At 37.8% G+C, this 24,090-nt stretch overlaps 1 protein-coding gene across 23 annotated transcripts in view; it reads right to left on the bottom strand.

Moving 5' to 3' along the window:
- DLG2 (discs large MAGUK scaffold protein 2) overlaps window positions 1–24,090 on the bottom strand; it is a 2,052,576-nt gene that overhangs the window by 279,782 nt on the left and 1,748,704 nt on the right. The gene's annotated exons all lie outside the window — the stretch shown is intronic.

Below are 24,090 nucleotides of genomic sequence, written 5' to 3'. Positions count from 1 at the left end.
CTCTTTCATTACCTAATCCCGTTTATCCAAATCCTACTAGTCTTTGTAGCACAGTACAGCATGAATGAAGTCATACATGAGTCATGCATGAAACCCAGTTTTGCCACTTAATGGCTGAGTGGTCTGGGGTAGATTACTTAGTCTCCCCAAGACTGTTTCCTAATCCACAAAATCAGAATGCAAGTATGTACCTCAGAGACCTGCTTTGAAGATTAAATAAAACAATGCATGTAATCTACTTAGCTCAGCTCTTGGTATATAGCAAGGGCTTAATAAAAGTAATTTAAAATTAAATATCATGGCTCCAATCCTACTTCTTCAGCTGATCACTCTGGTTTTGATTATCTCTCTCTCCTCTTTATTCATAATACTGCTTACAATTGTATCATTTATCTAATGTCTTGGGCTGTTTATCATTTTGCAACATAGTATTTTATGGATATAAGTGCTGACCTTTTGGTGTAAAAGAAACCATAAAATAGATGCTTTCAATGACCACAGAGAAAGTACACTTCAAAAGACATGTTCATTTATTTTCATTGATTGACTGAGTGGTTACCTGATTGCTTCATTTACTGGTTAAGTAGATAGGCATTGAGTACCTTGTATATACAAGGACATAGAGACGAATCAGAAAGATTGTGATTTAAAGGAGAGAAAATTGCTATGATGGAAAGTAGAAGTCATAGAGCCTATCTATATGGATAAAACACAATGGCTGTTTCAAAGACAGAAAAGATAGCAACTAGGAAGCTTTACAGAGGAAGAAGCCTTGAATGTGCCCTTGAAGGACAGGTTGTATAAGGTGACTGGGAGCTGAGAGGTGACAAGTGGGTGGCTGAGTGGCAGAGGGCACAGTCTAAATCAAGGCACATGCAGGAGCACATCCCTGGGGTTGGAGAGAGCAAGTACCCACAGTGAACAGCAAGGGAACATCAATTATGTGGGGGCACTGAAAAGCTCTTTTCAAAATTCACTTGACCCCCTGGGGCTTTCCTTTAATGAACACAACTGTGACCTTGGAGACTTCAGTAAATGCCTTTGCTTTCCAGCTGTTTTATTGATTTTTGGTTGTGGGATTTCGATTTTCATGGGTCCTCCCTGGATTCATTGTTTAACAAGTTATATCATGCTGCTGTCCTGCCCCAGGACCTGTTTCTTTGAGAAGTAACTTCCTACTCCTGGAGAGGTTCCTCTTGACACAAAATTATGGAATGCTATATGGGACTTTGGAGGGCTTTGTGCTCAATAGTGAACAGTAGAATTTATACCAGTAGCTGAGGTGGGCCAGCCAAACTACTGTTTGTTCACTAGGCAGGTTCTATAAAGGATACCCTGGAGCCCAAATTAATAATTACAATATTGATAATAATCACAGATCAGTCCAGATCTGTCCCAGATCCCAGAACCCACAAGTAGGGTACCAGAAGGGGAATCTTGAAGTTCCTGAAGATGTTCTATTAAACATCTCAGCATGGATAATATGGAGATTGGTTTGTGATTTTTGGACAGCAAAGAGAATATACAGACTATCCATGCAAGGGTGGTTTCTAGTCTCCTACATAAACTCTAAGGCATTGACTGTGATATTGCTTAACCAACAAAGTCAATGCCCTTAAGACCTTTAAGCGGATAAAATCATCAGGATCTTTTGGTGAGTTCCTGAAGTTCTCTGGACATGCTCAGTTCCTTTCATGATAGTGATAATGGTGAATTTAATTGTAGAGATTAAGTATGAAGAAACTTTGAAAATCTGGGTCAGGGTCTGTGACATGGTTTAGATCGAGTAGGGTTATTTTCCTCTTCCCATCCACCAAATAGACTTTTTGAGCTGCAAACTTTCTGTCTAACCCTGGGGGCAAATCCCCTTATGAAGGGCGTCCAATAATATCTTCTTACAAGCTTGGGACATCAGTTCTCATCCATGGTATGATTAATGACCCACAGATATGTCATCACTGGTGGTGAGATGTGTTACTAAAATGGTAATAACAGTCTCAAAATTACTAAGTATACTCAAAGAACTGAGCTTTAGTATTGATTTTTTAATAACTTAATATGAATCAAAGTTGTGAAAATAACTTTATTTTTACTATCTCTTGCATTCCTGTTTGCTTTCTTGAATGCACGGAGTGATGTTATCATGAGTGTACAGGGAGGCATACAGGACTAGCAACCCATGTCACTCATGCCACAGCCCAGGGGGCATCACCTGACTATCCACCATGTGAGTGGCAGGAACAATGTGAATGATCACCACATTTCATCAATTGTAAAACGAAATTTTTTTTTTCACATTTTAACATCTCTGAAAAAGGGATACATCTTATAGTCAATGGCAATAATCTTATAGTATTAATAGGCAGGGTTTTTTTAAAATAATGGAATATAAAACACTGCATTTTACATCAGTTGCACTTTAGTTTCAAGGTTAATTACTCCAGGACCCACATCCCACTCCTTGCTTTGAAATTTCTCTCCAGTCAGGCTCATTGACTCCCATAATACTGCCTTTAAAGTTAGTCTTCCTCTCTCCCAGTCCTTTCATTCTGATAACTCATTTAAAAAAATATATTGTCTATTTTATGCCAGATCTCATATTCTTGTAAAGTGTTTCCATTTATAAAATAGATATTGCACCTAAATCCTGAGCATTCAGAACAGAAGGTAAGTCAATGCTTGCCAAGTGTTTGAGCAAGAGCCTCTGAAAACGATTTTGGTGGATTCTTTACTGTGAATAAGTTATTCAGGAATGAGAGGTCATTTCTAAATGAATGGGAACATGCCTCAGACCAGCTTATCTAAGATCACAATACTATCACAAGGTCAGAAGTATATATGTAACTAGGCACTGGCTACCGAGTCTTCTAGGACAGGTGCAGAGCTGGGAAATTCAGAGTGGCGGTGATGTTTCCTGCCTAACTATTCTAGCGCCTGGACCGAGAGAGTGCTGGTGTCTATTATGCATTCAATACGTGACTACTGCATGAATGACCACATTTAGGCAGGCAAAGTCAGATGAACACACGCTGAATGAGTGGTGCTACAGGGAAACCACCAATGTCAGCTGCCCTTGAGGAGTCTAAGAAAGACAGAAGGCTAAGGTCGCGTTGCACTGCTCATGAGGTGGATGGGAGTCACTATCTATCAATAACTAGAATTTATTATCTTCAAAGTACTATTCTAAGAGATTTACAAATATTAATTCATTTCATCTTCATGATAATCTTATAAAATAGCAACTATTATTATCTCCATTTTATTAATGAGGAGACAGATGGACCAAGAGGTTAAGTACTTTGTCCAAGATCTCACAGCTGAAAAATGACAGATTTAGGAGTGGAACATACAAAGTCTGGCTCCAGAATCTGTGCGTGGACCATTCCACTACAATGCCTCTTTATTTACCCAGCAGGTGCTTTCTAAATATTTTAGCTGCTATAATCACAGCTCCTTGACATCAGATGTCTGTAGTCTGTCCCAGCCTTAAGAAAAGACAAATTAGGGGGAAAAAAAAAAAGAAAAAGAAAAAGAAAAAGACAAATTTGGCTCTCAAGCTCTAAGAAGTTAGGCTAGTAAGCCTGTCCTGTAAGTGCTGTCAGATAGGAAGGCATACATCCTGGATATTACTTTGATATGATCTAGGTTTCTGGAAAGACACTTGAAAACTTTACTCCAACTGTTTGTTCCATTATCGTATTAAAATGAACATCTCCTCCCCTCCACACCCTACTTTCTAAGCCAGAAAGAGCTGATGTTGGGAAAATGTGTTGACTTTCTTTGACTTTTTTATTTCATTTGGTCCCCAGTGTTGCAAAAAATGTAGCCTAAAGAAAGGTCTCAGGAAATTTTCATAGTTATATGTTAACTTAACTCTTTCATCAGAGTGTTTAAAACAATTCTTAAAAAGTCTCCAATTTCTCTGAAATTTTTGGGATTGAAAATTAACAACACCTTAATAGGACACAGAATCAACAGAAAATATTTTTTGTGAAATTACTGTTAAGTAGAGGTTAAATGACTTGTAACACTTTGAGGTAGCAGACTTGTTTTGTAAATTATCCTGACATCTTAGTTTCTGTCTTGAAAAGGAGATTAACATTTTTCTTTGCTTTTTTTTTTTTAAAGAGTTTATTTATTTATTTGACAGAGAGAGAGAGAGCACAAGGAGGCAGAGCTGTAACCAGAGGGAGAAGCAGGCTCTCTGCTGAGCAGAGAGCTCAACACAGGGCTTGATCCCAGCACCCTCAGATCATGACCTGAGCCAAAGGCAGACACTTAACCGACTGAGACACCCAGGTGCTCCTATTTTAATTTTCATTAAAAAAAATTTTTTTTTTGAGATTTACCTTTTTAAATTCCAAACCCATGCTACATTATAGATCAACATATAGGACCCTACATTGTTATTTTATATCCAGGTAAGAAAAAGCCTTTTAATTTGGGGTTGGCTTTGAAAGAGAAATCACAAAAGTGTCCATCTGTGTATGGTCAACTCTAGCTAGACCCTGGTACCTGCCACTAACAAGCACTCCTTCAGTTCTAGCAGAGAACTTAGAAGACGCTTCCCAAAGCCAGATTTAGCCTCCAGTACACAGGCAGCAGCCTCAGACTGAAGTCAAAGAGACCTTGCATTTTCAGCCTTTTGAGAGGTGTCTTTGTTCCCAGTGCCTAGCAAAGGGCCAGGACAAAGGAGGTCAAATAAATGTTTTTGTTTTTGTTTTGCTTTTTCCAGCTGGATAGAGATAGGAAAGTATATTGACTGATCTTCCCATGGACAGCAAAGGCAACAGAATTATGGCTGAAACACACACAATAAAGTGATAGGGTATGCTTGCCTGGGCTGCAGATGTGGATAATACATGAAAAGTAGGCCCATGTGGAGTCTGGTGGGCACCTGGCAGTATAAAATGTCCACTTTACTTCCTTGACATTGTGCTTCCTCCACATCTTGGATGATGGCAAATGCTATTATCGTATTCTCTTTTTATAAACGATACGGGTCTTAGGATTAATCTCGGGATTTTACTGAATGGTTTTTTTTTTTTTCTTTCACAATGAATTATGAGGTAATCCTATTTGTGTCTGGCATTTCTTTGCGTTCAATGGCAATGACGCGTTGTGTTCTTTCTTATCAGTTTGAAAAATGAGGAAAAATGGGACTGTGCCTGTTTTTAATTCTGTTATCAACAACTGAGACAAAACATATGTGCCATGTATTTTGCCAAGGCTGTATTTTGTAAACAAACTGCCGTTGTTAATTTTGGGGAGTTTCTGATTCATTACTGGCCATGATTCTGCATATTTTAATTTTTTAGAATCTTACTTTCTTACACATATTTCCTTTTGATTCTTTCATCATCTTTTATGATTTCTCAACATTCTTCTCTATTAAGAGTAAATAGTATTATAATTCAACATGCCATAAATAATTTTCTTGAATATCTACTTTGTGCCTAACACTGCTCTTATTGCTGAAGACAAACTACTAAAGAAAGCAGTCCAGGTTCTTGCTCTCATGGGGAGAAGACCATAAGCAAATAACAAATAAGATAATTACACATAGTGATAAACACTATGGAGAAATTCAAACAGGTTGTCATTTCAGTAAGAAAAGGCAGTGTGCTTGGATGGCCAAGAAGAGGGATAGTGGAGTCAGACCAGGACTTGAATCACAGCTCTAACGCTACCCTACTGTGTGGTCTTGACAAGCCATGTTAGTCTTTCTGTGCCTTAATTTTTTCATCTGTAAAATGGGAACAACTGCAGCCTCTATCTCAGAGGCTTGCTTTAAGGATTATATGATTATATTTGGAAAACACCTAGAACAGTGTCTGACCTATACCAGGCCCTTTACAACATTAGCTTTCATTATTTTAGTAGTTAACATTTACTGAGCGCTTTTTATGAGCCAAGAATTACGATTATGATGTATTCATCAAAATAACCATATAAAGAATTCATTATTAACTCCTTTTCATAGACGAGGAATCTGTAGGTCAGAGAGGCTGGATAACTCTCACAAGGTCATGTAGCTAAAAAGTACCAAAAGCACTGTATGACTTCTGTGCTGCCCTCAAACATCTGTCTCTCTTCATAAGAAGTTTTATTTTTTCCAAATATTTACTTTCCAGTGGCTCTGTAATTAAGTCCATTATATCTGTAATCTCATGTTTGTAGCTAGAAAGATAATACATATTTACTGAAAATAATATTCATCCTCAGGTTTTTTCTTTTCTGATTCTGATTTTTTTTCTGTTTTGCTGCAGCCTAAAATTCAGCTGTTCATTTGATATTAACAACATATTTTATACACACCTGATGTTATTTTATTAAAAGGGAATTCATTAATTATTAACCAACTGTGTTGCCCTTTAGAGGTTACATACAGTTTTCTATTGCATCTGTACCTTTTACATTAAATGTTTTAGTGCAGAGCTTTAGAAAGCATTTCCATTTGTGATGTCCCAAATTTTATCCACTTAGTTGAAATTCAAAATTGTTACTATTTTTTGTAATGACCTTTTCAGACGTCTTTTTCCTCTTCCTAATCACAGTTCCATTTAGACCAAATGACACGCAGAAATCCTCACTTCAGCGGTAATCTGCTTTCTTTTTATATCCAGTTTTAAACCATAATCACTACTCTCTTCCTTCAATAGCTCAGATCCTTGGTGTATTTTATTAAGCAACTCATCTTGCTAGATTTAAGGAAAGTGCTCTCTTAGAGCAAGGGGGAGTTCAAAGCCCCAGGGCTTAGCACGATGTAGCGCTACAGATTCCAAGACTAAGCATATAACATAGTTAATGAGGCTTTGAAGAGAAAGCACTATCAAATCTGTGAACTTGGCTTATACTGGTTGTGTAACCATGGACTTTTCCTCCTTTCTAAAGAAGTGGAGAATAGGTGAGGACACAAAGGGCATTAACTGAGATCACACTGTTGACCCTTCTTCAAGATGTGGTTGCTAATAGGCACCTGAGTAAGGGAGACCACTGCTGGAGTTTGCCTCACCTCTTCATTATGTAATGTGACTGGAATCTTATCCCTTCATATTCAAAATGGGGATAATAATGTTATGATGTTGATGATAAAATGGCATATATAAATATCTAGACATTATAGGCATAATAATAACAGTATTATTAGTTGTTACCTACTCTTTCCATGTTCACTTTTGATTTTTTGAATTCTTTAAATTAGTTCATTCCGTGGGGCACCTGGGCGGCTCAGTTAGCTAACAGTCTGCCTTCAGCTCAGGTCATGATCTCCTTGGGTCTGCTTCTCCCTCTCTCACTGCCCCTCCCCCTGTTCCTGCTCTCTCTCTGTCTCAAACGAGTAAATAAAATCTTTAAAAAATTAGTTCATTCTTTAATGTATGTGCACACTTCAGTATGGTATAAACCAAGAAATTTCTTTTGTCTCCATCTAACTATGTATCATGTATTTTTATTATCATCTTTAGAACTAGTGTCAGCTTCTCCACACGTTCCAACCCATTTTCAAGAGTCTCACTGGCACCCAAATCTTCACTGACTGAGTCATTCATCACACATTTATTGACTGCCTCTTATGCTCACTCCCTTCCTCCATGAAATATTCTGTGAAGACACTGGATATTTCTTTACTTGAATTACAAAATGGAGGGAAAAATACAATGATACCAGTTACTAAGGTAGCATGAAGGAAGCGGTGGTATTCTACTGGGGATGGAGTGGTTGCAGCCAGGAAGGAGGACATTATCTCTAGCTTGTTCTTTGAGAGAAAAAGGGTTTGTCAAGTGGACAGAAGAAGAATTCTGGGCAGACAGAATCATAGTCACTAATTTACAGAAGATGAAACATCAAGGCCTGTTAGGTGAAAGATAAGCAAATTTGGTGTCAGTAGAATATAAAGTACAAGAGAGGTGCAGCTGGGGAAGTAAAAGGAGACATATATTTAGATGCATTTTTTAAGAGTATCTAAGAAAACTGGACCTGGCATATAATACTCCATAAGTGCACTTAAATTTTTTTCAAAAGACCAGCTCTTGTTTTATAAAATAAAGTACATTATAGGGGCACCTGGTTGGCTCAGTCAGTTAAGCATCTGCCTTCAGCTCAGGTCATGATCTCAGGGTCCTGGGATTGAGCCCCACATGGTGTTTCCTGCTCAGTGGGGAGCCTGCTTCTTCCTCTCCCTCTCCCTTGCTTGTGTTCTCTCTCCCTCACTCTCCCTCAAATAAATAAATAACATCTTTTTAAAAAAAGCACATTATATCTTACCCAGATGTTTTATTTGTATCTTATTTACAGCTTGTTCTAGAGTCTCAGCCTCTCTGTAAATTTTTATTTATTTATTTTGCTCTATGATTAGGAAAGACAAAGGCACAGAATTGCAATGAGAAAACACAAACTGTGAGAAAAACTTCATAGCTCAGAGGAAAGAACTACAATAACATATACCTAATATACCAATATCATCCACAATCACAAAGTAATCAAATAAAAGATCAACAAGAAAATCCGCTCTCTTTGCTTCCAAGAAGATTAAGTATTCCTTTATCAGAAGTCAAGTGGAGATGTTTTCTCCTGAATCTAGAAGGAGGGAAGACTGTGCTCCCTGCTGTAAAGACAGCTATGCAGGTTGGAGATCCTGTTTCCCTCAGCAGTTTTCTCCACACATCCTCCCTGCCAGGACCTCCCCATCCCACACCCCTCCAGGAATCTTCACGTCTTCATCTCTTTGGACTCTACCCCTGCGTTTTGATAATGGTTTTGTAGACATTGCACTTTCATTCTTTCTCACTAATAGTTACCCAAAGCAACCATTTCTCTGTAATTTTGTAGATAATTGTGTTTCTTTTAAAATACCCTTTGTGTTTCGGCTGCTCATTGCTAAGTCATAACAGCTGGGGACTGTTACTAAAACTCTAACATTCCTCCTCTTGCTTCCCGGAAAAATCTCCCATGGGAAATGGTACCTATTTTTAAGAAATTCAAATATTTGAAAGAAAGCAAAAGTATTTAAAATTTAGATAAAGTAGGGTGTGGTTATTAATATTACTAGGCAAATTATTAATAAATATTATTAATAAATAATAAAAATTATTAATAAATAATTAATATTACTAGGTAAATCAATCTTCTTACAAAGAATCTTCTGAGTGACCTTAAACAAAGAGGAATTTCTGTATTTGCTACTACATAATCAAGAAAGATTACAAATATCTTTTTATGAAGCTACTTATTATATGCAACCAGATAATTCTTGCACACATTTCCAAGGGAATACTGAGGCTTTAACCTTGATTTTAGAACCCTTCTGACACCAGTGACCTCTTTAAAGGATATTAAGTGCTCCAAATTTTTCTAGACAGAAAACATACCAGTTAATGGTGAACAACTGCATGAAGATTTCTTTTGCAGCCTGTGATCCCTTGGCAATTTACATGACACATTGGGTATTATGAGAGTTGTGCCGAAAGAAAAGCTAGTATTTATAAAATTATTTCTGAATTGGGAACATTTCTTACATCATGAGGAAATAGGGAGCCCTGGCTGGCTCAGATAGTAGAGCGTGAGACTATTGATCTCAGGGTTGTGAGTTCAAGCCCTGCACAGAGCTATTTTTCTAAAAATAATTAATTAAGATATGAGGAACAGATATAAACATTACCCAAGTAAAAAAGAACAATGTTTTATTCCTTAATGCTCCAGGCTATTAAGCATCTTCCTATTAGGCATTTTTTTTCCTCCTTTAAACCCTGCAAATAAGATTTATCTATATTCCTTTATGGTTTCAGCTTCAGTTTTTATTTAAATAAGTTATTCATTAATTACATTGCTGCCTATAAGACCAAGAGGAAATGAGTTTGATGTACATGAAGTGGAAGAGAGACTTCTCAGTGTATACTTTTTAATAATATTTTGAATTTTGAATCCATGTAATTATATTACTACTAAAAAATAAAGTTCAGGGGCACCTCGGTGGCTCAGTCAGTTAAGCATCAGACTCTTGGTTTCAGCTCAGGCATGATCTCAGGTCCTGAAATTGGCAACCCCTCCTCCACTGCACCCCAAATCAGGCTCTGTGCTCAGCATGGAGGCTGCTTGTCCCTCCTCCCTGCTCCTCTTCCCCCATCTCCCTCCTCATAAAATCTTTAAAAAATAAAGTTAAAATGATATACCCTCAAACATTCACCCAACAAACAAACATGAATATGTTTTTCTCAAAAAGTGTTTATTTAGCAAACTTCTGGAAAGCCTGGTAATTCTAGATTGATTCAAGTATCTTTATTTGGATAAAAGAATTATAAAACAGTATGATGCTAAAGAACATCTGAAGAACAGTATGAAGCACGAGAAACAGAATCAGAAGATCTGGGTACAAGTTCAACTCACAGTACTTATGGGTAGCACGACATCGCAAGTTACTTAAATTCACAAAGCTTTACTTTTGCTACCTTCACAAATACTTCCCGTCTATTCAACTCTCACAGTTGTGTAGAGCCCGTGGGAAACATATCTGAAAGCCTTTCGTGAATGGAGAAGTCTTAAACTTGTGCTAGTTAATACACACACACACACACACACGCATGCATATATATAGATATATATATATACACATGCACACACACATATGCGTGTGTGTGTATATATATGTGTATATATATATATTCAAAGGTTTTATTTATTTATTATTTTTTAAATGATTTTTTATAAACATATAATATATTTTTATCCCCAGGGGTACAGATCTGTGAATCATATTTATTTATTTGACAGAAAGAAAGCACAAGGAGGGGGAGGGGCAGAAGGAGAGGGAGAAGCAGGGTCTCTATCCTGGAATTAGGACCTAAGCCAAAGGCAGACACTTAACTGATTAAGCCACCTAGGCACCCCAATATTTTATATATTTTTTAATGTTTCTAAGACTTACAAAAATGCACAAAGCCACTATGAGATTCTTTGGAAAAAAGTCTATTTGTTTGCTTAATTTTTTGCTCTCACATATCAAACAACCAAAGTCAGAGAGTGTTTTTGTCTTTGGCAGCCTGGTCAGCAGCAATGCCAAAATCAATGTTGGGACCACATAATCTGCTCTCCTAGATTGATTACTTTTTCAGCATGGAAAATCAATGTTTGGGAGCTCCAGTTAATTAACATGATTCCCAATAGGCATATCAAGGGGAGTAAATTTGCTCTGCCACTGAAGTTCAAGAGAAATTGAGAGGCATGAATATTTGTTTAGCTCATTCATTCATTCACAAATATTTGCTGATTGCCTACTCTATGCCAGGCACTGTTCTAGGCTTTGGGGACAAAACAGTAAGCAAAACAGGCAAAACCTGATGCTCCCATGGAGTTTACTTTCTAGTGCAAAATTAATTGAGCTAAGAGCTTTTTTGGATCCTAACCACACACACACACACACACACACACACACCCCTACCTACACCTCTTATTTCTAACAGCTTTTCTTGCCTTCTGCTAAAACAGCTTAAAACTGTTTTTTGGTGACAGAATCCTTCATTTATCCAAGACCAAACATGAAAAACAAATAAAGCCTGTTCTGGTTGGAGGGGGACTGAAGCCAGGGCCCAGGTTGCTTCCTCTGATACCCCTCTGCCCAACTCCCTGCTTCCACCATTCTTTCCCTGGACCGTAGAACTCTGCGGAGAACAGTTTATTTGACACTCCCACACAGGGAATTATTTTCACATTGATTCTGTTACCTAAAGAAGTCCTTCAAGAGCCCCTATTCACAGACTCCCAAGGGCTTTTTAAACTTTCTTTCCCGCTCTGGATCTACTTCTCCTTCTCTCTCTCTTTCCACACAATAACCACGTTATAGATTTTTCTGGACTTTCTGATAATTACCATAATAATGACAGTTATTACTTATTGAAGATGTTCTATTTGTCAGGGTGTGTGCTTGACATTTTGCATGCACTGACTTCATTAACCCTCAAAATAGTCCTAAGAGATAGGTGTGAGTCTTTATTCTACAAATAAAGAATGATGTTCCCAGAGGTGAAGTAATTTGTTTCAAGTGACACAGCTGTTAATGGCAGAGCTGGAATTTGAGCCATATCTATCTGATTTCACAGTGGGAACTCTTAACCACTATTGCTTCCCAAACTCTGTGAAGCTCCTCGATCCTGTCTGTACTTAGATAGTTTTAAGGATAATGCAAAGATCTGATGAGAGTGGGGGTTGGGGGGTAATGGCAGGGCGAAGCTTGCATTGGGAGCAATGTTTATTCAACAAGCTTGTTGTTGAGGTTTATGATAGTAGCTGTCATTTGCGGATGGCCTTATATATTCTCGACATTCTTCATTTTCTCTAATTCGCCCAGAAACTTTGGAAGGTAAATATGATTATCCCTATGATACACGTGAAGAATTTCAGGCTTAGGTTATCACTCACTTAAGTCCTCAAAGGTAGTAAGTGGTGAGCCTTCTGCCAGCCTTTATACCAGTTTGGGATCACACCTACTCTTAGAGCTGAACTGCAGGCCCCAAACTCCCATATCTTGAAAAGACAACAGAACAAAACTACCACAAATTCAAAAGGAAGGGAATTCACCCACCTAGCCTACATCTGCTCCTTGGCCCAGAGCCTACGGCAAGCCAATTGTGGCCTGTCTCCGTTCTCAATCACTAGACTCTGATCTGTCTGCCTGTTGGCCCTGCCTAGCCCGAATACCCTTATCTTTATTTCCCCATCTGACTCGTCTTTGTCCTCTCTGTACCTCTGTCCTTTCTCTCTCTTTGGGTACACGGCATTTATCCTTCATTAGATTCTCCACATCCCCTCCATTTCTTCCCTCTCTTCTAATTCCTTTATCACCATGTGAATCTGCTTCCTCTTCCTTCCTCCTTTGAGAAGTGATCTAGTTCCATAGCTGTTCCAGAGTCCTTCTGCTTCAGAATGACTCCTGCTTGTACTCTACTGGTTAGTTGTCTGACCTTGGAAAAACCGCTTATGCTTTCTGAGTTTCCATACCCTCATCTGTCCAAGAGCAAATGGGCAATGCAATCAAACCTCTGTTGTAAGTTCTTGAGCTGTTTAAATGAGTAAGTCTATGCAGGGATTTTAGAATGTCATCAGACGTGCGGTGAGTGCTCCGCATTAGCTTTACGAATTCTCTCTTTTGCTACCAACTCCCTTTCTCTTTCCATCTTCCTCTCTTTGACATCTATATTTTGTTCTGTCTTAGCTAAAATAAAAAAATGGAAGAGTTCCTACAGAATAGATACATTTATTCATTGGCATCATTCATTTATTTATTTTTTCACTTGGTCTACATTTATTGAGTGCCTACTGTGAACGAGGTTCTGTATTAGGGACTAGGATATAAAGATGAATAAAACATGCTTTTCCCTGAGGGGTGTATTTGTCTTGTAACAGTCAATCATGCTGTCCCATATTTTAACAAAATGAATGAATTCATGTATTTTAATAAGCCAACATGTAAGTCTACTGACTTTATTACCAACTCTCCCCCTGAGTCTGTCTACTCCTCTCCATCTCTTCTTCCACTGCTCTAAGCCGACCACCACCGTTTCACCTGGATGAGCACCTTTTATCCGGGTTTTTCCCAGCCTCTCTGACACTACTGGCCTGTTCTCTACTCAGCAGCCAGAGCCAGTTTTTAGAAGAACAACTCTGGGGGCACCTGGTCGTTAAGCAGTCGTTAAGCGTCTGCCTTCAGCTTAGGTCATGATCCCAGGGTCCTGGGATCGAGCCCCACATTGAGTCCCACATCCAGCCCACATCGTGCTGCCAGATCAGCGAGCCTGCTTCCCCCTCTCCCTCTTCCTGCTGCTCCTACTTCTCTCTCTCTGTCAAATAAATCAATGAAATCTTTAAAAAGAAGAAGAACAACAACACCAACAACACCAACAACTCTGATCCTGCCAGCCTTTGGCTTAAAACTTTTCAACACCAGTGCTTTCAGGGGAAAGACCCAAATACCTGTCCCTCAAAATCTGCCCATGTGCCCCTCTTTCACTTCCTTACGCACACTGTCTCTCCCGCTTTCTCACATACACTTCCCTCCTCTTCCTCACAACAGCTTCCTCTGCTCTGCTTTGACAAATTAATGCCTACTCATCCTTCAGATTCAAGAAAATATTATTTCCTTGGGATGCCTTCTGGACCCTCTATCTAGGTCACAGTGTTTTGTTTGTTTTGGTTTGGTGTGGGTATACACTGAGAATATACTTGAGTATGTAGACTCAGAATCTAGATCTAAGTTCTTGTCTTTTTCTAGAGCACTCACCTGAGCTTATCTGATTTACTGGTGTGATTTTACTCTGCTAACTGTAGGTATATCAGGAAAAGGGTCATGTCTATTTTGCTCATCATTCTTCCTCTAATGTCCAGGGCAATGTGTCACTCAGCGGAAGCATTTCATATATCTGAATGAAGACTGAATGAAAGAATTTTTGTTCTGCCATTGCTTAATTTCCCCAATGTGTCAGCAACTCCTATTAAGGAAGAAAATTACCCTTAGCAGTAGGAACGTGAATATGAGAAAGCTGAGCGAATAAAAAAAGATTATCTTGAACCCCAAAGTATAATTTGGATACTTTTGTCTTTTATAGACTTAGTCATTGAGTGTACCAGGAATCCTATCTGGATTACGAATCTATAAAGCACATTAAAGATGTATTTATTTCCTGGGCTTGGCTTTTTCATTCTAAAGTTGATACTACTTGTGATTCTGAGAATCAAAAACATAACCATTATTTCAGCTTTCTGAATCTTTTATTTACTGAAATGAACTTTTTTTCCAAATTATTCCTTTTCACCCCCAATAAATCTATTTCCAGGCTTGATAGTTATAGTTTAGTTCAATTTCATATGAAACTGGTAAGATTTAGGCTATAAGGGGTCTATGCATGTACAATAAATTGTTAATCTTGGAAGCACCAATAAGCAGTAAGTGTTTCTAATTGAATTAAACTTAAAAATAGTTATTGGAGGGTTCAAATTCTCTTCAGCACAGAAAGAGCATTTTCCACAGATATAGATCTTTTTCTGTCCCACCAACTGGGTGAAAGCAGAATTTCCGTGTGTTTAAAATGTGAAGAATAAAATGAGAACATTCTGAAATTATCTGCTTGCAATAATTGTTCCTTATGACATGTTCTAATTAGAAGACACAGTAACTACATTTCATAGAATGTCAGCTAGAAGGAGCCTTAAAAATAATCTCTCTAACCACCTTAATTAGCAAACAAGGGCATCACTGTTGAGAAGTGATATGGCTCAGGTGTGGTCAAAAAAGCATCAGTTCCAGAGTCAGGGAAGGGAGCAGGCAAGTGCCTCATCACTCATTATTAAGTTTGATGGTTGGCTTAAATACTGGGATTTTCAAACAAATGTGGAGGTGAACTACACTTGGCACTGAGAATATGGAGTAAAATTAGTAAGTATTTTAGATCTGTTTTAGCTTATATTCCCCTTCTGCTTGTTTCTGTGGAACATTCTTTAACAGTTGTCTATAATGTCCTGAAATTCCTCATCAGTGGAGGATCTGGGTTCAGTTGGTAATATTTGTATAGTCAAGAGTATAATTAGGAAACTTTATTTTTTTTAAAGATTTTTATTTATTTATTTGAGAGAGAGAGAATGGGAGAGAGAGCATGAAAAGGGGGAAGATCAGAGAGAGAAGCAGACTTCCTGCTAGGCAGGGAGCTGATGTGGGACTTGATCCTGGGACTCCAGGATCATGACCTCAGCTGAAGGCGGTTTTTTAACAACTGAGTCAGCCAGGTGCCCCTGATTTGGACCCTTTAGTCCCATGTATTTGATCTGGATGTGGCTAACTCATGGGATGTATCTAAGAGATCTTTTTGGTTGTCAAAATGTCCCTAGCACAAAGATTTACTTAGCCTTCTTTCAGTATTAGCTAGTGAGTGCTTTATGATGCTGGATGCCAAGGGTCCTTCAAAATATAATAAAATCACAAGATTAGACACCCAAAGATCAATATATTTAATTATGGAATGAAAGTTGTCATGAGGCTGGGCAGAGATGGAACAACAGGAAGGGAAAGGACCTGTATCAGCTTTGTAAATATCTTTAGCCCCTCTGATAAGAGTTTGAGATATTGTATTCCCAGGACAGATAATTAGGTCAAGAGAATTTTTTGAGTCAGGAGGTGATATCTCACTTTGTCCCCATTACATTACTCTACGTCCAAACTAGGGTATAAGCTTGGAGAAAAAAAAGCAGCATCATTAATCACTGAAGTATCTGGACAGAACATCCCATGATCCCGCAGACTCTGTTTGCAGGAATCATCCTATCTGTCATACGCTGTGGTGGATGTTGGGGAGTTAAACAAGCAACTGGGAGAAGGCTAGGAACAAGACAGATTAAGTGAAGGGACATCTTGGGAGATTTCTAGTTGCAGGAGGAGGCAGTATCTGTTGGTGGAGCCTGTATGCATATGAGAGAGATTCGAGGAGAAAGATAAGGCTAAGCAATACAAATTCTAGAGTCATGTAAAGTCTTATGTAAGTTTCTTTCCTAACAGTTTGATAAAAATTAGCATATGCCAATCAAACTAGCTAAACCAGATTTAATGCAATATATTTGGAGAAATCCCATATGTGGCAAAACAGAATATCACTGAGGATGAAGTGATAATGGATGGATGGACAGATGGGTGAAGGATGCCACCTGAAGAAATTAGGATAGAGAAGAGGAAAAGCGTAATGTATTTGAACTGTTTCTTTAACTACTAATATTCTCAGATTCGTGGTTATTTTTTAAATTATTAGTAATTGCTTATATTTTTAAAGCTCTCTTATATGTATCATTCACTTGTGATACAGGGATAAAAGCAATTAACATGAGTAAGAAGCTAGAAGTGAAAGTGAAATTATGTGCATGAGAAAGCCCCAAGGCTCCATAAGAATTTTTCAACCCCCTTTTGAACATAATAATCTAGTTGGATTAGATTCCTTGGGCTATTTAAGCCATCAGCCATCATGAACTACTACAGTAAATTCAAAGAATTAAGGAATTTACTATCTGGTTTAGCTAGCCTCAGTTTTAGTAGTTATAACAAATGTTAAGATAACGGACTGTTTTCCTATGTGGATACTGACTGAGCTTCAATCCCCCCATCTGTGAAGCTGGATAAAGTGATCTATAAGGATTCTTCCAACTGTTAATTTCCATTTCTCACTGATTCCAGTTAAACCACAGAGAATGCACCAAGTTAACCAAACTGTGCATTCATTTCTTCTTAAAGAATGCAAAAAACGCAAAGCACAAAGATGCAGTATTAGTGAAAAAAACCTTCAAATAACGGAATTCATACTTCTGTATTACTTGATCGGTTATATCTTTTATCTAGAATTCAGTAACTTTGAAAATATTTAACTTGTCCTAACTTTTCCTAACTGAGAAAATGCAAACTCATAAAGATGAATAACTAGCATGAGGTCACACAGCTAGAATTAGAATTGGCATTAGAATACTGGTCTTCTCTTCCTAGTCCAGAGTCTTGCACTGTACCTCCCATTCCAAAGCTCATCCTGAATGTTCCCTGATGATGCTGATGCAATTTCTGACCAAGACCTACAGCTGGACTTTATGAATATTGCCTGAGCATTTGAGATGCAGTTATTTGCATTGAGAAACTATCTCAGCACGCCACAGCTGCTCATTCATATGCATAAACTTATGTAGACATTGATTTAAGGAAAGAAATATAGCTTGTATTGTAAGTAAGCTTCTTGGGTGTTGTATATACTCTCATTTCTGAGAACTTTTAGATATAGGAGGTGTCTATGTTTTTCAGAGGGTAAATTACATACTCATTTTAAGTTTCCACCACATCTTTGACCTCACAGAGAAATAGATCATGGTGTCCAACTCTGGTTTAAACTTGTGACTTAATTCAAAGTAGTAACTCTGGAAAAGATCAGAATTTCACTTCCTTCACTCCTCATTCACTTCACTCCTCATTCTGAAAAGAATGAGTAGTTTTCTTTCTGAATTAGCTTCACAATTTAAAAGGAGTAAAAAAGGATTAGTGAAATGATCTGCTTTAAAATAGAGTAAATTACTTAAAGAAATTTTAAAGTGATGCCTTAGTGACTTTTTTTTTTTGGTCTGTAAAGTCATCTATCAGGATGAAGTTCAATCTCACTTCATCCCCAATGGCTTCTCTATGCACTTGAAGGAGAGGCAGGAGAGGCCGTAATGAAAGGGAATGAAGCCTGAGTAGGTTCACTGTTTCACTAGATGGGGAGTTCTAGCAAGATTTATGAATTTGGTTGATAATCTATATTTAGAGGGGAGGTATAGGCCAGGTAGGGGTGAATGACACATGAACTTCCTAGAGCCCTTGCAGTCTGACCTGTAGTAAAACGACTGAAGTCTGACCAGTCATTGAGTAACACATGCCAGAAATCAAACCTAGTGATGCCGCCTCAGGTGACATCACCCTGGATCCAGGTAGAGGGAGTCCAACCCGGAGTGACAAATCACAGTTTCTGCAGGGTCCTCAAGTATTCTAGCACAGTGCTTCTCAAACTACATGTAAATAAACTATGGATTTGATAAAATGTAGATTCTGATTTAGAAGGCTGGAGTGGGGCCTGGGATTATGCCTATCTACCGGCTCTTGATTGATCTCTATGCTGCTGGTTCACAGATCACACTTGGTAGACCAGGATTCTAGAATAATTTCTTTCTTCCTCCAGCTTCCTGCATGGCTTATTCCCTGATTTCTTTGAGATCTCTGCTGAAATATGAACTTATTAGCTAGGTCTTCTAGATCTACCATATTTTCTTCAATACTATCACTTTTACCTTTCTTCCTATTTCTTTATACTACTTATCATCATCTAACAAACTTAATATTTATTTGAGAGGGCCTTTGGGTTCACTGCTTTATCATTTCCTAAGAATACTGAGTGGAGCACAGTAAGTGTTCAGTAAAAATATCCATTAACCAAATACAGGTATATAAATGAACCACATCATCACTCTGCCACAGTTCCATAAACTAGACCACATTTATAAGTCTTATTTTTAATTAAGTCTGTCCTTTGGACTTTTCTTTTCAAGTAGTCTGTTGAAAAATAAAAGGTGGATCACTGGGGGTTGTATGGAAGTATTACATCACTATATTGTATGCCAGAAACTAATAATACACTGTATGTTAACTGGAATCTGAATAAAAGCTTAAAAAAAAAAAAGGCAGACAAAATTAGACTCTTCAACTGTTTACTCAAGTCCCCACTTCCTGATGGGGACCCTCAAGGAGCTCCTCTTCCCTGCTTGCAGGCCCTTCTGAAGCCTTTGCAGGATCCAAAACAATGCCTGAGTAGTCATATTAAAGCCAAGAGAATACTGGTGGTTGTCATAAGAATACCTTGGCAATTAATTATCTCTATTTTGTGCTTTATCCAACAATTTATATTGTTCACTTCATTGTCCCAGTGAATATCTGGTGTTTTTTTACTTCAATCCCAGTCAGTGGTCTCACAGTAAACAGAGGTATTATAGCACAGTGAAAAGGCAGCAAATGTTATAAAGGCTTGTTCCAGTCTGATTCAGAGAAATGCTGTGTTAGACCCGTTCTGACAAATGCACAATTTGGTTACAATCAGTGACTTAAAAAAAAAAAAAAAAAGATTTACTTATTTATTTGAGAGCGAGAATGAAAGAATGAGTGGGAGGGACCAAGGCCAGCAGATTCCATGGTGAGCATGGAGCCCAAAGCAGGGCTTAATCTCATAACCCTGAGATCATGACTTGAGCTGAATCCAAGAGTGGGATGCTCAACAGATTAAGCCACTCACGAGCCCCAGTGACTTTTTAAAATCCATCAGTGGTGTTAAAGTTGAGTTTTAGAACTTCAGAAAATCTTAGAGCTTTAATCATCTTTTCTTTGTGTTATATTACAGAACAATAGCTGTAGATATTCCTCAGTGCAGGAGAAAGGATGTTTATCCACTAGGGTCATTTCTTTGTAAGAAAAAAAAGGCACCACCTAAAAACTGCATCAACACTGGATGTCCAATCTGGGGACTCATTTACCATTTTCTGCATCTAATATCAGAACCCCAGGCAATTCATTCAATATTCATCCGGCAAATATTTCTTAAACACTTACTATTAATTATTTGCCAACACACTGAAGATATTTTATTGTACTTCTAAAACAAATAGAGACCCATTCAATAACTCTTTAATAAAGCATAGTCAAATTCATATCGTGCAAATTCTCTCAGGACATAAAACGAACGATAAGTGGGTTCTTGCCCTCTAGAAGCTTACTTGAGTGGGGAAATGTACAAATCATGCTAAGGGACACACAAACTCTCTGAATATAGGTCTAGAGAGCTCAGAGAAAGAATCAATCAACATCAACTTAGCAGATAAAAGATGACTTCAGAGTGGAATTGACGTCTGCAGGCCCTCAAAATGAGTAGAGATAGAAAGGGAGGAAAGGGAATTCCAGGGAGAGGAACCCACAGGAGCAAAGGTCCAGAAACATGACTGCTAAGGACCAAGTGTTGAGGAACAGAAAGCAGTCCTGTGTAGCAGGGGAGAGTAAAAATGATGATGGTGGTAAGTGATGATGGTGCGGGGAGTAAGGAGGGAGCATACAGTTTGGCTGGGGCCATACTGTGAAGGGCATGGAGTCTGTGCACAGGTACCTTGGTCATATCCTAGAGAACAATAATTCTGACAGCAATGGGGAAGACGGCTGGAAAGGGACAGGGAGTGTATGCATATGTTGGGCAGGCATTATGGTTCCTTTTCTGAAGTGGTGTTGGGGTAACTTCACTAACTGAACATAGGTAATTGGAGTTTAGAAGAATTAACTTCCTATATTGCTTAAGTAGAATTATTCCTTAAGTATCAGATACATGATCCTCTTAAAAAAAGAAATAAAGAAAATAACTTCATTATTAACTTCCTAATATCAAAATAATACATATTAGTTTCCAAGTAAACATGTGACAGAAAGTAGATTAAAAAAAAAATGGTATAAATGAATTACAATCATACCACCAGAAAGAAACACCGTTTGCATGTGAGTCTTAAAATGTGGGTTTATTTCTACTACCTAGAACTAGACACTGGATAAAATTTAATGATGGCTAGAGTAATTTAGACAACTGGGAGCAAGATCACTTTAAGCAGAAGTAGAAGAACTTTGGTCTTACTTTGCACAGTGAAACTTGCCAAGGAAGACATTTATTGTTATATTATGATAATTATAAATTATTTATAATTATTCAAAAAATGAACTAAGTCTTATGAAAAACACAGTTGGAAACTGTTTTATATTTTGCAATACATACTTGTTTAGCACTTATTTTCTGGTTTGAAGCAAAAATGAAAAAATGCAAGTTGTAAAACTGAATCATCCCTCCAATCTTCAATTATTTTCAGGTGGAAACTCAAGTGCTAAAGAATGGTAAGTATTATTTGCTAGTTCAGCAACGCTTTAAGAAATACCAATAATAGGGGTGTCTGGGTGGCTCAGTGGGCTAAAGCCTCTGCCTTCAGCTCGGGTCATGATCCCAGGGTCCTGGGATCGAGCCCCACATCAGGCTCTCTGCTCAGCAGGGAGCCTGCTTCCCTTCCTCTCTCTGCCTGCCTCTCTGCCTACCTGTGATCTCTGTCTGTCAAATAAATAAAATAAAATCTTAAAAAAAAAAAAGAAATACCAATAATATGTATAACACTAAAAATGAACAAAATAAAAGTGAACAAAACATGGGTTTTGTGCCTGCATACATAGAGTTCAAAATCTTATTTAGTTTAGCGAAATATTTTTTCTCTCCGCTTTTCAGAATAGAAATCCCACCTATTTTTCAAAGTCTGGCTCCATTTCTCCATTTCCACAAAGTACTCTTGTACTGTTTTGACTCCTGCAGGTTTATCCCTTCTCTGACATTCCACAGTTCTCAGGGTTGGTGTCATTATTATACAATTTTGGTCCTACATCATCAGAAAACAATCTCTTAAAAGTACCTAAGTCCTTTAATCTCAGTAAGATTAAAAAAAAAAAATTACTTAAAAGAAAATGACTTGGGCTGGGGGTAAGGGCCAAATTTCCTGAATATTTAATAATACCGAGGAAGGAATCTAGTATCTTGATAAAAGCATTTGAATGTACCTGAAAAAATTACTGAAAGAAAGTCTGGTTCCTGATCATACCAAAAGAGAAGTCAATAAAATTTGTCTTAGCAGGGACACCTCACAATACTAGCGCAAATGAAGGAGATCTGGTAAGAATTTCCTAATGAACTCTGTGGCATATTCTTCTTTTCACTTGTTATCTTAAAGGTAAATTGTTCATTATTTCCTAAAAGAGTTGTATAATTTAAATGTCCCTAAATGGTTTAAACAACAATCCAATTAGTTTTCCATTTCAAACAATAGTTAAATTAAAGCTCAGTTGCACATTAAACTTACAAAGGGGGAAAGAGGATTACTTGATGTTACATTACCACATTTCCAACTGATTTAAAGCTGTGACAAATGAGAATAGAGTTAGACTTATTAAAATAGGGAATTCTGTGAATCCTATCTGTACTTTGGCATTTTGAAATAAGCTTTTTTTTTTTTTTAAGATTTTATTTATTTATTTGACAGACAGAGATCACAAGTAGGCAGAGAGGCAGACAGAGAGAGAGGAAGGGAAGCAGACTCTCCATTGAGAAGAGAGCCCAATGTGGGGCTCAATCCCAGGACCCTGAGATCATGACCTGTGCCGAAGGCAGAGGCTTTAACCCACTGAGCCACTCAGCACCCCAAGCTTATCATTTTTATTTACAAATTTAAAAATCTATTATGCTTTATAAGACATGCTTGCTTTGAATAGGCATCCTCACAAAGTACAGCAAAGTATCCAAATTAAGTACATTGCTTAAAGGAAGCAAACACAGTAAGGAAGCTTAAGATGAAGATTTATGTGGATAGAACTATGACATGTTTGTCCTTTACTGTAATCCTTAAAGTTTCAAAATCACTCTGTTCCAGGTCATTTGAATGGCTGTCTTTACTATCAATGGCTTCTAATTGGTATAATTGGTGTTGGAGAGGAAACTCTTGAGAAATGGGAAAACAGCCTGGAATATTCATGCCATGTGCCAGGTTATGGTGAAGGGCATACGGTTTGAGAGTGAACGAACACTGCTGTAAAGAAAATGGAAAAATTCCACAGGAAAGTTCTTATTCTATATGAAGTAGAATTTGCTCCTCAAATTATGCTAACCCAAATGGTTTTATTTTCTGTTTTACAATGGATCCTTCTGGAGCCAATTTATTCCTAGTAGAAGACATGTCTACTAATTTTTAAGAAGTAGAAAGACTTTCAAAACTGTCTGGGTAGAATGTTTTCTCCCAGTCCTGTCATCACCCATCTGTGACAATCACAAATTGCTTCTTCCCCACCTCTCTGGCCATATATGGGCGAGGCCAATAGGAGAAAGCATTTAGTACATGTTTTTTAATAACTTAATTGCAAATTCTAATTCTAAATTCAGGCAAAATAAATGTAACATTCCAAAAGACACATGGCAGAATGTTTTCTTTATATTCACGTGAAATATGTGGTTGGCTACCATTATGGTAAAATCTAAGACTTCACAGGGGAGACACAAACCTCTGTCTTCCAAAGAAGAGACCAACTGACATTAAGAAAGAATCACTTTAAAAGGTCAAAGAAGCTCTTTATACCCCCACGCAAAAAGGCTCTTCCTTAATGGCATCTTGTACTATCATGTTTATCTGTTTAATAGTCCTGTCTACTAGCCTTGTGGACCAAGGGTAATTAACTACATTTCTTGAAGACAGGAAACCACACCCCTCTACTTTTTTGTAAAGTCTAGCCCACAGTGGGTGCTTAAGTATATTTCATTAACAAAAGGAGTAATCTATATACAAATTTGCTGAAAATTCAACCACACAATAGGTCACTTCTAGGTGGTCTCCCTGAGAATCATTCTGATCACAGATAGAAGTTGAAACAAACCAAAGAGCAGGGTCTGGCTAATGCAATTCAGGATATCTCATCAAGTTTCAGTTGGCTAATCCAATTGACAACGCCTC

The sequence above is a fragment of the Neovison vison genome, chromosome 7 (assembly GCF_020171115.1).
Source record: "Neovison vison isolate M4711 chromosome 7, ASM_NN_V1, whole genome shotgun sequence".
In the NCBI taxonomy this organism is placed as follows: Eukaryota; Metazoa; Chordata; class Mammalia; order Carnivora; family Mustelidae; genus Neogale; species Neogale vison.
This window is presented reverse-complemented; position numbering and strand designations above follow the sequence as displayed.